This window comes from Lontra canadensis, unplaced genomic scaffold, assembly GCF_010015895.1.
Source record: "Lontra canadensis isolate GAN:19392208 unplaced genomic scaffold, GSC_riverotter_1.0 scaffold35, whole genome shotgun sequence".
In the NCBI taxonomy this organism is placed as follows: domain Eukaryota; kingdom Metazoa; phylum Chordata; class Mammalia; order Carnivora; family Mustelidae; genus Lontra; species Lontra canadensis.
The window spans coordinates 3,347,505-3,362,925 of record NW_022631029.1 but is presented as its reverse complement, the minus strand read 5'-3'; the positions used below and the strand labels follow the sequence as shown (position 1 = coordinate 3,362,925).

Here is a 15,421-nt window from a genome sequence, read left to right as displayed (position 1 = left end):
GGAGAATGGGAGTGTTTTGGTTTGGGGGAGAAGCTGTGCATGTGTGGGGGGGTCGCTGGCATGGTGCCTTTCCCAGGCTGGGAGCTCTTAGTGGGCACCTGGGAGGGAGCTCTGGCCACCGCACCTGGCCGCTGACTCTCGAACTTCTCAGGGGCCGATTTGGGTCCATCTGGGGGAAGTTAGAGGCGTTTCACTTCTGCCACCTGGCCCAGGGTGTGTGGGTTGGGGGGAGGCTGCTGTGCACCTTCTTTCAGGCTTGATTTGCGGACACATCTGGGGCCCTGGTCAGAAACCTGCTTCTTCCCGTTTCTGTTTGTCATGGTGCCCTCTTTGTCGGGACAGAAGTTGCAGGTGCCCAGAGTGGTCAGGGCTTGAGGGGAAGTGGTTTGGGAGCCCTTTTCCTTGTTGTCTGGAAAGTGGGAGCTTTATAGTCATGAAATGGCTGGGGAAGGGTCTGGTGTCCGGCTCAAGGAGGCCCTGCTCCCTGTGTGTGTGTGTGTTTGTGTATACTGGGAATGGGGGGGCTGAGGGCGGGTGAGGAGAGAGACTAACTAGGAAGGAATGTGGCTTTCTTCCTGCCCCAGACTTGTTCAGCACCATTAGCTAAGTTGGGAATTTCTTCCCTTGTTACGTTTCCACCACTTTCCTGGTGCCCACCCTTCCCGTGCTGCTTCCCACTTTTTGGGGGCAGTTTCCTTCCTGTCCTAGTATCTTTTATCATAGTTTCCCATTGGTAGAAGAGGTCTTCTTTTTCTTTTCTTTCTTTTTTTTTTTTTTTTTTTAAGAAGAGCGAGTTCTCCCCTTGTCAAAAGGAGTCCTCAGGATGAGGCTAAGGTGCCCTTGCAGGTGAGAAGTTGGGGTGGGGGAACAACACACACTGTGTCCAGCTTAAGTTGCCCTTCCTTGTGGAATTCCAGTGTGGAGTCTTTTCCCTAGGCAATTCTGACTTGTCCTGCAGGAAGGCAGGCTTTCCTAGAAACAGCTGGGGGAGAGCTCATGAGTCATGTAAATAAGGTGAACTTGGTACCTGGTCACTTATGAGCCCCGCCCTCCCTACCATGCTGCCCTCGCTTGATCTAGTCGTCAGGAAGGCCCGCCTATGTGTCCACCTCATGCTGTCACACGGCTATTTTTAATTTAGGGTGTTGGTTACATCCCCTAACTAAGCTGGATCTTCCTCATGTGAGGGTGAAGGTAACTGCAGACTCTAGCTCATCCCACTGGGAGCCCAGCTGTGGATGTCAGCTGGGAGGGGCTCCCTTGAAGAACTTCTCCAGGCCAGTTGGGGCATCTTGGCCAGCTGGGCTAAACTTTTGAGGGTGACCCAATTTGCATTTTTCTCTGAAGCTGATAGGTCATTTAAGTTACTTGGCAGTTTCATATTTAACATTACTTGTTTGGGCATTGTAGTGGACTGAGCTAAAGTCAGGGCAGCTTGGGTGCTTTTGGGTGGTAGGGATAGAAAAACTGACTTGAAGAACTGGTTTGTGTGACCAGAGAAGTGTATGGGTTAGTAAGAAAACCTCTTCCGCACAGCCGTCAATAACGTCTGGAGTTTTCTATCCTGTAGCACTGTGGTTATATGGTTTGCCAATGGCAACTTGTGGAGAGGGTTTTTATTTTTACTTTTAATTGCAAAGAGGCTTTTGCAGATTCAGATGTGGCAGGGGACTGGAGAGGAAGTTCCTGTAAATTTTCTCTGTGGCCCAAGAGAGCCTGTAATCCTAGCTCTTGGAGGGAGCCTGAGTAAAAGTCCTCCATGGTTTCTCTCTCCAGAGTGGTATGGTGTCTGAGCTGCCTTTGTGCAGACTTGGTGGCCAGCCTGGAATGTGGCAGAAGGTAACATATGCTGCCACCATAGACTTTGACTTCATGCAGTTTCTCTTTGAATTTAAAAAACTCGAGTGAGTCCTGATGTGGCTCCTCCTATAGATCTCCCTTTTCACTGTGATGGGCTACTTTTGGGAGAGAAGAGAGAGGAAGTGTAGACCCATCCTTCCAAGATAGCGTCATGTGCCTGCTCAGAGAAGTGTTCCCTGGCCACTCTTAGGAAGTGTCCCTTCTTGGGGTGCCTGCCTCAACCACCTTGGTATTTCATTTTTGGATTTGGTGGGCTCTGTTGCTTAGTGACCTTCTCCTCTCCTGGTTTATAAGCTCCTTGGTGGAGAGGAGCATATTGTTGTTCAGTAAAAACTGAGGGCCCAGGGGAGGGGCTTAAGAAGCCTGAGGATTGTAGCCTAGCAGGGTTTAAATCTTGGTTCTATCTTCTTGAGGCATTGGGCCAGTGCATGGCCCCCTCCCAGTCCTGATCTTCCCCTTTGGAGGGAAGGATCCCAGTGTCCAACCCTCTCCCAGCTCTGGATCCTTCCTGTCCTCAGGATTGTACACATCACAGTAGCTGACCCCTCCCAGCCCCGAGAGTCCTTCTCTCAGGGCTACAACGTCCCAGTGCCCTATCCTTTTTGAGCTCTGGATTCTTCTCAGGTCTGGGAGGGTCCTACTGCCTGGCCATTTCTGAGCTCTAGATCCTTCTCCTCAAGCCTATGAGGGTCCCAGTACCCAACCCCTCCCAGCTCCAGATCCTTCTCTCAGGGCTGTGAGGGTCCCAGTGCCTGGCTTCTTTCTGATCTCTGGATCCTTCTCAGGACTATTGAGGGTCCCAGTGCCCTGCCCTGTCTAAGCTCTGGCTCCTTCTTCTCTCAGGGCTGTGGGGATTCTTTTTTTTTTTTTTTTTTTTTTAAAGATTTTATTTATTTATTTGACAGAGATCACAAGTAGGCAGAGAGGAAGGCAGAGAGAGAAGGAAGCAGGCTCCCTGCTGAGCAGAGAGCCCGATGTGGGACTCGATCCCAGGACCCTGGGATCATGACCTGAGCCGAAGGCAGAGGCTTTAACCCGCTGAGCCACCCAGGCGCCCGCTGTGGGGATTCTTTTGACACATGTGTGGCCATCAGTGCAGCCCTGACACCTTCCCCTCCCCCTGTGTTCTCAGCATTGGGGTGCCTGTACCCAGAGCCGGTTCCCACCTGGAGGTTTGAATAGAGACTGAGAGAGACAGGGAGCCTGGGCTCCTGCATCTGCCTTGGTCAGATTGAGCACCTGGTTTGTATAGGGCTCCTGCTCAAGTATGGGACATTCAGGAGTGACCAGGATGGGCCCCTAGCATCATGAGCTGGTATTCTGGAGGCAGGAGACATATTGTGAACAGGGCAGCACAGAAATTGGTACAAAGAACTTGTCAGCAGTCAGCATCAGGAAGGAAATAGAATGGGGTTATGTGATGGTGCGGGGTGGTGCGAAAGGATACTGACTGAGAGAGCTGCTTCTAGGATATGGCCAGAGCTGAGGTCTCTCTGGCAAGGGGTCCTTTGCAGGGAGGGGTGGGGGTTCCAGGCATGCTGCCTTCAAGCCTTAAGACACAAGAGGCTGGGGAGGGTGTTGGGGCATAGAGGGCAGCTCTATGGTGTGAGGGAACGATGTGTGGGGAGAGGAGATGGAAGAGGCCTGGAGCAACTAGCCCATGACTCTTGCAGTACTGTGCTAGGGGCTGCTCGCCTGCTGCTAAGGAGGCGGCTGTGTGGATGTCATCTCGGGCACTGGTGGCAGGAGGAGCCTTAATTTAGCCTCTGTTCCCCTCCCACAGCGAGACTCCAGGAGGTAGACTTGTCTCCCCTTTCTGGGGTGGGGGGTGTGCACTGTGTCCTAAGCAGGGCAGCTTTCTCACCAGCGCTGCCTGCTTTTCAGACTGGCCATCTTCAGGAATAGCCAGGGCTGCTCCTTTCAGCTGTGGGCCAGGCCCCTCTAAGCCCTTTGTCCAGGCCTCTGTCATCTTGTTAGTGACCTTGGCAAGAAGGCTAGCTTATTGTTTCCCCTATGCATTGGGGACAGTTGGAGCTCAGAGGTTCCTCTTCTACCTGCCCAAGATCACTCAGACTGCCTTCAGTGGCCCGGGCTTCTTCTTGAGTTGGGGGAGATCTTGGGCCACTGGGGTGCAGCTAGGAAAGGGGGTCCCAGCATGGTCTCAGGTTCTTGTTAAACAGCAGCGTTCTGGACTCCTGCAAGCACCGGTGACTTGAGTGGCCCTGCAAATTCCTGAGGTTGCTGTAGTTCCTGTACTGTGCCCCCTGCCCCTGAGAAAGCCTAAAGATGGTGATAACCAACATCCGTGGATCACACCTCACATGCCAGCATGGGCCCGAGCTGCTGCACACACTCACTTATCTCACCCCTGTCTGTCAGCCCTGCGGTGGGGAATGGTTCCCACCTGTCAGTTGAGGAAACGGGAAGAGACTCTAGGAGACCACATCACTGGAAGGAAATTCTCAGCTGGGACGGGACTGAGAACCAGGCATCAGGCTTGAATGCCACGTGTGGCTCCAAGCGCTGCCCCCTCTGAAGGAGGTCCGGCGGGGTGGGCCAGCTGCAGCAGCCTGGCCCACTCGTGTTAGGGGCATGGCTTCCTGTCTCCTGCGCTCTGGCTGTAGGGGTTCAGTTTACATGTGTGTTTCAGAGTGGGCTCTTGGTAGTTCTGGGTGGGGCGAGTCCTTCCTCGAAGGTGCCTGTCTCATAGGTGCTGTGGGAAGATGTATGAGTGACCCAGCGTGTGGAGTAAGTGATGGACATTTCTGCAAGGCAGCCAGTGACGCTGTGTGTGACGGGCCAGACCCCGCCTCAACCACTGTGACCCTTGACTAGGCTTCCAGCTTGCGCCACGGTGACTGTGGTGATTGTGTGTAAACAGCAGGCTGCTTGGCGGAAACCCACCCTCTGTTGACTCATCGGCAAGGCCAGAGTTCATCACCCTTGAAGCAGTTTTGACATCATACCCGGATTGTGACATCTCTGGGGAGTCTTTGAAAATAACACTGCTTCTCCCGTTCCGAGTAACTGTGGTTGCAGAGCAGACATGGGAGATCTGCTTCTGGGGCAGCAGACCTGCTTGATGCAGCCTGGCCAGGCCCACGCCGGCCCTCCCTGCTGTGCCTTGGGGGTTTGGCCTCCTCTGGGTCCTTCATTTTTAGGGTCTTGCTCCCCTGCTCCCGGGCCTGGTGATTTTCCCTTTGGTCTGTGGCGACCATGGTCTGGAGTTGTCTGAGATCTTACTCTGGCGATGTGTGGCCGCTGAACAGTCACCAAGTGCCCAAAGGGATGCCTTTGAGACCAAGTGACCTCTGACCTATAGGCGCAGTGAGTGATAGACAACTACAATGTGTAGTTTTTTGTCACTTTACTCTTCAGTAAAAAAGCTGGTGTCCAAAGGAACCATCTAGAGAGAGACCTCCTGTGCCCACACCAAGTGGCCGCGCCAGAGTCTGATGCTAATTATATTCTCTGGGTCGGTCCCTCCCTGGCCACGTTGTGACGCGGATCTCAGCTGAGTCACCAGGTCAGCGGGGCACATTGGTGACTCCCCGAAGCCATTCTGGGGGGGAGTGGACCTCACATGTTTGTGAAGTTCTTGGGGTCACCTAGCTGTTATTTAAAAGTAACACATGTTGAGAAGTTTACTGTAAAGGGAGTATAGCTCAGCGTAGAAAACTTGGAAAATACCTGAAAGGAGCCACTTCCTGTTCCTATGGGCATGGCCGTGGGGCTGTTGTTGACAACTGGGCACCTTCCTCTGTCTTGTGTCTGGGCACTTCATCATCACAGTGGTATCCTCGTATTGTGTTAGATCTTACTTCTTCCCTGACACCATTTTAACAGTTATTCCATATAATCGTAAGCTTTACGTTTTAGTGACTGCATCTCTCTTGTAGTGTGCACCCTAACGGGTCAGTATTCCTCAAGTATATGTTCCAGGCATCACACGGCTGCTGGGGATTCCCGTGTGCTGGGAGCCTTGTCTGCTGTCCCGTGCTGAGGGCTGTGCAGAGGCGCTGAAGGGCAGTGAGGGGCATCCCTGCTGTGCCTGTGCATCAGAGCGGACCATGAGGGTGCATGTGGCTGAGTGGGTGCAACTGTATGATGAATTTGAGGCTTGGGAGACATGTGGTTTGGCCCGTGGTGGTGGATGGTCCGGGAGGGACAGGGCTAGAGGTGGGCGGCCAGGGAAGGAGGCTCTGAGGGCCCGAGCTGGGGTGACACTGGGGAATGGGCCAGGGGACAGGTGTGAGAAGTGTTTGGGCAGCCACCTGTGGCTAGTTGGGGAGGTGGACATTTCTAACCTTTCCTGATTCTGGCCATGTGGCAGAAACATCTTCATACTCAGCTTTATTGTCGTGCTCGAGCTGGGTTTGTGAGAGTTGTGTTATGCGTGGCTTGAGAAGAGGTTGACAGTTGCCCCTGGAATGACTCTGGGCTGGAGGAAAGAGGAGGGCAGCTGATGGGAGAGCTGCTGCAGGTCTGTGGCAGGTGCCCGTCATTGTCCCCATCGATGTTGAGGAGCCGAGTGGTGGATGTGTATACGCCGCCTCATTGATGCTGGCTCTGGAGCCCACACCTTTCTGGGTTGCTGCTTTTGTGCTCAGACACGATGTCATGTGGTTCTTTCAAGTGTCCTGAGTGTAATTGGAAGGTGTTTTGAACTGATGTGGCAGCTCTGGAAGCCAGCAGCTTTTTTTCCCCCAGTTCTTAGATTGTGTTCTTTGCTCAGGGGTAGTTGGATGCCAGCTTTCCCTTATTGTGCTGGTGTGACCAGTTTCTGGGTAATGGGTGCTCGGGATACTGGGGGAGCCAAGGCTGGACGGAGGGCAGGTGATGTGTGGTCCAAAGCATTGAGAAAGTTGGGTTGAGGGCCTTGTGACCACTCATCACTTCCCAGCTTTCTCAGATGTGCTGTGGCACAGGTGGCCTTGGATCACCCCATCCTTGAGAAGCTCATGAGCTGCCTCGGATTGAGGATGGGTTAGTCCTCCACGCCGTCGTGCCGTTGTGGGTGTTCTCACTGTTCTTCAGATGGGGAGACTGATGCTTGACTCGGGACACCTTTCCTGAATGTGTGCCCTTCCAGTGACCCCCCACTCCTACCTTGGACTGTCAGTGGGTATCAGCTCCTCAGTGTTTGCCTTGCTGTCCCCGTGTCCGTCTTAGACATCTTAGGGAAGGTGTCCTAATAAGGAGGTGCCTCCCTCAAAGGATGCTGAGGACCATGAGTTGGGGTCAGGTAGACTGGCTCTAGCTAGCTCCAGCTGACAGCCTGGAGACCCAGGCTTCCTCCTGAGCTTCAGTTTCCCTGGGTTGAAGCAACACCTAAGATGGTAGTAGGCACCTCAGGTCAGAGGGTCCTGCCATCCCATCCTGTCTCGTTGGTCCCCCCACCCCAACTCCCCACCTTGTATGCATGTGTTATTGTACCATAAGTTTAAAATATCCACTCATTTGTTTCTGTTGTTAAGGGTTTCTTTATTTATTTTTAAAAAGATTTTATTTATTTATTTGACAGATCACAAGTAGGCAGAGAGGCAGGCAGAGAGAGAGAGGAGGAAGCAGGCTCCCCGCTGAGCAGAGAGCCCGACGTGAGGCTCGATCCCAGGACCCTGGGATCATGACCTGAGCCGAAGGCAGAGGCTTTAACCCACTGAGCCACCCAGGTGCCCTCGGTTTCTTTTTTAAATAAAGAAATGACTTTCCCCAGATTCTTTTTTTTTTTTAAGATTTTATTTATTTGACAGAGAGACAGAGAAAGAGCATAAGTAGGCAGAGCAGCAGGCAGAGGGAGAGAGAGAAGGCGGCTCCCCACCGAGCAGGGAGCCCGACGTGGGGCTTGATCCCAGGACCCCGGGATCGTGACCTGAGCTGAAGGCAGCCACTTAACTGACTGAGCCACCTGAGTGCCCTGGCTTTCCCCAGATTCTTTAGCAGCTTTTCTGCCAAGAAGCCCACCCCCCTCTGCATGTCCCCCTTCTCTGTCCCTCGAGCAGCCTCACCAGCTGGTGGTGGTGGAGTGGGCAGTGGGCAGGGACCATACAGAGCAGAGGAGGACCTAGGAAGTGCTGGCTGAGTTTCTGACGAGACTTCTGACCTGGCCTGGGGGCCACTGCTGATGGAGTATGAGGAGTCAGGCCCAGAGCTGTGGATGCCATGGCTCCGTCTTTGCCTTCAGGTTGCATGTGAACTCAGGGCTGTTGGGGAGTCACATAAGGGCAGTCTCGAGGGGCCAAGCCCCCTCTCCACTGGAGAATGCTATTCCTTAGGGATGGGAGGTGGGGGTCTGTTTCCTCCATCGTCTACCCTGGGCAAGTGGAGCCCCAGTGTGTAACGGCTGAGTAACAGGGGCACCCCTTACATTTCCCCATGCTTCTTGGCCTCTTTCTGATACGGGGACAGGTCTACCACAGCCCTTGTGTGGACATGTGCATGTGGCATGTGGCCTTGTTGTCCTGTTTATCAGAGTGACTTTGGATTTGGTGGTGGGTTGAGGCAGGCCAGGTGCTGTTCTGGGCCTGGAGGCTTCATGATGGGCAGGCTAGCCAGGCTCCATTCCAAGGTCCTCACATCTCTGGGGGAGGCCCATTAAGAGCATGGTGGTGGTGGTGACCATGGGTGATGACTTCTGGGAGGGAGAAACACAGCTGGCTGTGGGCAGGAGGTGCCGTGGGAAGTGGGGCAGGCGGAACCGTCTGGGAAGAGGCTGAGATTGCCGAAGTCTGCGTGAGATCTGAGAGGGTGGCCACAGGAGGGAGGCTGGGGTAGTAGGGCAGCTGGAGGGCGTGGGGGTAAGGGGTGCCCAGGCAGGAAGTTGGGGTTAATTTCATCATCTAGCTGACTAAGGAGTTGTGACTTCAAGGACCTAAGCGGGTATAGACAAACTCCATCCCCTGTCTAGGTTCACTGTGGGGGGACTGACACAGTGCTGATTTCATTCATGGACAAACATTTTTTCTGGGGGGTTCCATCCTGTGACTGGCCATGGTCAGGAAGGCCTTGGGAATGCTAAGACCAATCAGTAGGTCTTTATTGGAACCTCTTAGAGTCTTTCTTAAATTATTTATTTATTTATTTATTCATTCATTCATTCATTCATGCTCCTTTCCTTCATTTCGTCCCCTTGTAAAGGGAGATTCAAGTTTCTTGGGGCCTTTTAATAAAAATGGTGGTGAGAGGCGCCTGGGTGGGTCAGTGGTTAAGCCTCTGCCTTCTACTCAGGTTTTGATCCCAGGGTGTTAGGATGGAGCCCAGCATCAGGCTCTCTGCTCAGCAGGGAGCCTGCTTCCCCCTCTCTCTCTGCCTGTCTCTCTGCCTACTTTTAATCTTTCTCTCTCTCTCCAAATAAATAAATAAAATCTTGAAAAAAAAACTAGTGAGATACACATAACTTAAAATTACCATCTTAACCCTTTTTTTTCCCTTCTTAACCTTTTTTTTTTTTTTTAAGATTTTTATTTATTTATTTGACAGAGATCACAAGTAGGTAAAGAGGCAGGCAGAGAGAGAGGAGGAAGCAGGCTCCCTGCCCAGCAGAGAGCCCGATGTGGGGCTCGATCCCAGGACCCTGAGATCATGACCTGAGCCGAACGAAGGCGGAGGCTTTAACCCACTGAGCCACCCAGGCACCCCTCTTAACCGTTTTTGAGTGTACCGCTCAGTGGTATGAAGTGTGCGCACAGCCGTCACTGCCATCCCTCCCCAGAGCTTTTCTGTCTTGCCAAACTGAAACTCGGTCCGCATTGAGCCATAACTCCCCCTTCCCTTCCTCAGCCCCTGGTGTCTGCCGCTCTGGTTTCTGTCTTTATGAATTTGATAACTTTTGGGATCTCATATAGCGGAGATCATATGGTATTTGTCCTTTTAAATTTTTTAAAAGTTTGTTTGTTTGTTTAAATAATCTTTACACCCAACATGGGGCTTGAACCCATGACCCCAAGATCAAGAGTTGCATGCTCTGAGCCAGACAGGCACCCTGGTATTTATCTTTTTATGACTGGTTTCTTTCACTGATCGTAATGTATCCAAGGTTCATCTGTGTGGTAGCATGTGTCAGTTTCCTTCTGTTGTAAGGCTGACTAGTGTTCCATCATATGGGGTATACCACATTTTGTTTATCTTTTTGTCTGTTGATAGGCGCTGGATTGTTTCTACCTCTTGGCTGCTGTGAATAATGCTGCTGTGAACCTGGGCATAGAAACATCTGGTCAAGTCCCTGCCTTTTTTTTCCCTCCTAGTTTTATTAAGATATATTTGAGATCTAGCACTGTATAAGGTTAAGGAGTATAGCCTAATAATATGACTGACGTATATCATGAGATCACGACCATAACAAGTTTAGTTAACATTTAGAATCTCATGTTGATACAAAAACAGAAAAAAAATGTTTTTTTAGAATTCTTAAGATGTTTTCTTTCTTTCTTTCTTTCTTTCTTTCTTCTCTCTCTCTCTTTCTTTCTAACAAATTTATCTATTTATTTGAAAGAGGGAGTGAGCAGCAAGAGAGAGCATGACCGAGGGGGGTGGGTAGGAGCAGAGGGAGAGAGAGAAGCAGATTCCCTGCTGAGCAGGGAGCCCTACACAGGGCTTGATCCTAGGACCAGTGAGTGGTCTTGACCTGAGCTGAAGGCAGACACTTAACCGACTGAGCTACCCAGGAGCCCCTAAGATCTACTGTCTCAAGATCCACTCTTCACAGGGAGCCTGGGTGGCTCAGTGGGTTAAGCCTCTGCCTTTGGCTACAGTCATGATCTCGGGGTCCTGGGATCGAGCCCCATATCTGGCTCTCTGCTCAGTGGGGAGACTGCTCCCCCCCGCCCCCCCCGCCTGCCTCTCTGCCTACTTGTGATCTCTCTCTGTCAAATAAATAAATAAAATCTTAAAAAAAAAAAAAGATCTACTCTTCACAACTTTTCTGTATATCACATAGCCGTGTTAACTGTAGTCATCATGTTATGTATTACATCTCTGGTGCTTATTTATCTTACAACTGAAAGTTTGTAGCTTTTGATCCCCTTCCTCCAATTTCCCCTCAAGTCTGATCTCTTCTTCTGTGGTTTATCTTTTTATTTTCTTTTTTAGGATTCTGCATATAATTGAGATCTTACAGTATTTGTCTTTCTCGGTCTGAGAGAAAGAAACTTGAGTCCTTGAGTCCTTGTTTTCAGTTCTTTTGAATATATATTCAGAAGTTGAGTTGCTAGATCATATGGTAATTCTGTTTACCTTTGAAAAACTGCTAAGCTGTTTTGCACAGTGGATGTCCCATTTCCCATTTTACATTCCCACCAGCAGTGCGTGAGGGCTTCAGTTTCTCCAGCCAGCCATCCTCACCAACACTTGTTCTTTTCTGCTTTTTTGCTTTTGTAATAGTGGTACTGATGGGTGTGAAGTGGTCTCCAAGCCTTTAAAAGTATGTGACTCTTCAGTGAGAGTTAAGGTCTGTTAGGGTGCTGACACCTACTGGATCATTGATGGGCTCAGGAGTCTTGTCTTAGGTGACAGGGATCTGGACCCCAGTGGAAATCAGGCCATGATGGCTCTCACACCTGAGATGGGCTTGGGCTAGTTTTAGGTCCTGCCTAAGGGAGGATCTTGATCAGGGTCACCTGGGTGCAGATGGCAGGAAGGGCAAGGAGAGCTGTTACCATGCCCCAGCTCTCCCAGGGGTAGGACTTCTGTGTCCCTTCCTGTCCTCAAACAGGGGTCCTGAGGGTGATAGGCAAGGCTAGGTTCCGCCCTTTAGCACCTGAGGCTGCTGAGCCCCTCCCTGGCCATAAGTTCAGATGGGGCAGAGTTTGTGCTTTGGTGAATTTACCTCTTTGTGTCCCATGTTGAATCACAAGGTGACTGGTGGAAAATGGGCTTTCTTCCAGGTAGGAAGTGGCTTGGAGGCCCCTCAGGTTGGGTGCTGCCCTTTGGGGGGTATTAGACAGGGAGCTATACCTTTGGCTTGGCCTTGGGCCTGGGGTCTGTGCCATTTCCCAAGATGGATGGGAAGGAGGAATGTTTTTTTTCTGACCCTGTGGGCAGATGCAGTCCACTTGTCTCAGGGCTTTTGACTCTGGAGGCCGTGCTCCTTGCCTCTGTCCTGCTCCTGTCTCCCCTTCTCCTGCAGGATGTGCCTGTGTGCCTGGGGCCGCACACTTGCTTTCAGGCCCCGTAGGTGAGCATAGGCTGATCAGAGCCCAGTTGAGGGACTGGGCTGAGGCAGCCGTCCCTTCATGCTACTCTTCTTGGCGGGGGTGGTACTGCTGGGACCCAGGGGCCTTTTGGAGCAGCATTGTCTCCTACCATTGGCCAGAGGAGGATAAGTGGGTTCAGGGTTCCCTTTTTTATTTTCCTCTTTTTCTGCACAATGACTTTTTGGAGGAAATTCAGCTTCCTGATATGGCCCTTGTGGTTCTCCCCACATCTGGAGGGAATGATTTAAGGGTCCTATAGCAACACTTACACTAAGGAGAATGCCCACTGAATGAAGTCAGGACAGGTAGGTTTGTAGTAGCTGGGGTAGAACATGAGCTTAGCATGGCTTTCCCTTTGACAATGGGTGTCTCCTGCCTGTGACCTCCCTACCATGTTGTTCTCAAGGTCCTGACAGGGATTGTGCACCTTGTCCCCATCCTGGCTGCTCTGTTTCCTCCCTCCCTCCCTCCCTCCCTTCCTTCTTTCCAAGATTTTATTTATTTGAGAGAGAGAATGAACACTTGCATGAATGGGGGAGGGGCAGAGGGAGAGGGAGGAGAGGCAGACTCCCTGCTGAGAAGGACCCTCGGATCTTGATCTGAGCCAAAGGCAGGGGCTTAACTGACTGAGCCACCCAGGCACTTCTCTTTCTTTCTTTCTTTCTTCTTTTTTTTTTTTTTTTCTCTTCTCTCTTTCCCTCCCTCCCTCTCTTCTCTCTCTCTCTCTTTCTTTTATTTTTCAACATTCATTTTTTTTTAGAGAGCATACATGCACGTGAGTGGAGATGAGGGACGGGGGCAGAGGGGAAGAATCTGCAAGCTGACCCCCGGCTAAGCGCGGAGCCTGATGCAGGGCCTGTCTGTGGACCCTGAGATCATGACCTGGGCCAAAGTCAAGAGTCATCCAACCGAGGCACCCAGGTGCTCAGTTTTCTGGCTACTCTGTTTTCTGTACCATTAGTGGTAGAGCTTTCCCCATACCATAAGTGGTAGTGTGCCCCCTACTATCCTCAAGGAGGCTGAGGTCTGCTGTGCCTGGTGTTGCTGCCGAAGCTGCGAGCCCCTAAAACAAGGGCCTCCGGCATGTTTGCTGCCATGTTAGGGGAGCAGAATTGGATGAGGATGCCAATGAAGTAGACTGTTACAGCATTTTCTTCTTTCAGTGTCAACCTTAGAATCTAAAACAAGTCCGTAAACCATGACCCAGGGGGCAAATCCAGCCTGCCAAGTGTATTTGTATTTTATTGGGACAAAAGCATCGTTTATGGCTGCTTTTGCTGTATGAGAGCATCTGAGTCTTTGTGACAGAGATTGTCTAATTCTCAAACCCTGTGGTTGATTCTCTAGCCCTTTCCAGACAAGTTCAAGAGCTGCCGTGTGGAGTGTCGGGATGGGCGTGTGACATGAGGACTGTTTGTGTTAGTGGAATGTGCTGTCCAGGCCTCGCACCCTGGGCTCCTGTGCTGTGACCTGTCACCCTTTGGGTCTTGTCTTCCTATTACATCTTGCTGGACTGAGATCTTGGAGCATCCTTTTGGTCTGGCCCCTTCATTTCACGGATGGGATGCCTAGAGGATGCTGGCTGACTTGAGGGCATGTGGTCAGTGTAGATTAAATTGCCTCAAACCGGAGGGTGTCTGCTCTGGGACTGCCTCCCCCCCACCCCCCACCGCTGATTCCATGCAGACTCAAAATGTTTCCCACCCCATGTGCAAGTCCCTGGGGTTCCCAGGAGCTTTTCTCAGGCACAGCGTCAAGACTGACAGAGCCTTTGGTGGGCCTGACTTTTTATTCGTGACCTGCTGGTGAGCTCTGGAAACACGTTCACACATAGCCTGGCAGGAAGAGCCAAGCATGGGTGTCCCCAGTGGAGCTGGGAGGGCAGGCATCTGCCTCCCATTGGAGTCAGGCTCTGGTGGCAGCATCCCCCTCCCCTCCCTTCCTCTTCTCAGCCTCAGTTCCCTGGGGATACAGTGGGACCAATGTCATCTTCCAAGGGAGGATTGTGCCAGTTAGGGGTTCGTTGTTTGTATGGGTGTCTGTCAGATGTATGCTCCATGGCAGGAGAAACAACCAGGTGACAGTGGCTTCGGATGGGTCCCTTGTGTGGAGACTGGGCAACAGGTGTCTCCTGTTCCCTAGGAGTGAGCTTTCCATGGGCTGAGGGGCCTTGGTGAATCTTCCAGAGCTTTCTCAGCTCAGGATGAGTATCATGTATAAATGGCTTCTGAATTTGATACCAGCAGCCTGAAAAGCCTGGAGAAGGCCTTCTTAGACAGGCCTCTCTGCCAAGGGGCTGAGGTTTCTGGGTTCTGTCAGCAGAAATGGCATGATTTTGGTGTTCTTTTCTTTTTTTCTTTCTTTTTAAAATTTTATTTATTTATTTATTTGAGAGAGAGAGAGAGCGAGCACGCATGGTGGGGGCAGAGGGAGAATCCTGAAGCAGACTTCCCACTGAATGCAGAGCCTGTGGGCAGCTTGATCCCGGGTCCCCGAGGTTGTGATCTGAGCCAAGATCGAGAGTCGGGCACATAATCTACTGAACCCCTCAGGTGCCCCTGCTGTTCTTGTCTTTTGACTTTGTTTCTCCCTTTTCAGGATCAGGTGGGTGTTGAGCTGGTGTGGGCTGGGTGGGTGGGGGGTTACACTATGGTGGGGAGGATCTGGCAGGGATGTTCCTGTGTGCAGGGAGATGTCTGAGGCAGAGACAGGTCACAGCTAGAAGAGTGTGTTCCTTCCTCCCCTGGTCACACTATTTTTGGTGTTGGACGCTCACAGATGTCTGCTTGTTCCAGCGAAATGTGCTCAGCTCGCAGTGGATCTGGCAAGTGGGATGAGGACAACCAGCACTGTGTTCAGTTTGTCTCTAGCTCGCTTTGGCACTGGGGTGAGGCCTTGCTGGCTCCCTTACCTGTGCACAGGGTCCTGCTGGTAGGAGGCCTTGTGCACAGAGCCTCATGACCCAGTGATCTGTGCCAGTTCCTCCTGACAGGAAGTGGAGCTGTGTCAAGGATTCTGAGACAGGCTTTGGCTTAGAGTGTAGGATTGATGATACTGGCCCTCCCTTCCTTTAGCTCTGCCGGTTAGTGTCTCTGTGAGGAGGGTCCTGTCTTGTCTCTGAACAGATGAAGTTAATGCCGCCCATCCCCCGGGTGAGCCCGGGCTGGGAGAATGTGACCAGTGAACCAGGTTCACTGGTGCCCAGGTATGCAGGGTGAGGCTCGCAGGCTGTCTGCAGAAGTTGGGCTGGGCTGATGCTGTTCCGAAAAGACCTGAGGCTTTGGACCCCTTTCTCCTCAGGGGTGGATGCCAACTCCCAGGGGTCTGTACCCCAGAGCAGTGGCTCTAATTAACATTCATTCTCAGATTTT

At 51.7% G+C, this 15,421-nt stretch overlaps 1 protein-coding gene across 1 annotated transcript in view; it reads left to right on the top strand.

The window, feature by feature from the left end:
• The window catches only part of ELL (elongation factor for RNA polymerase II), a 73,256-nt gene that overhangs the window by 811 nt on the left and 57,024 nt on the right, over window positions 1-15,421 (top strand). The window lies entirely within an intron of this gene.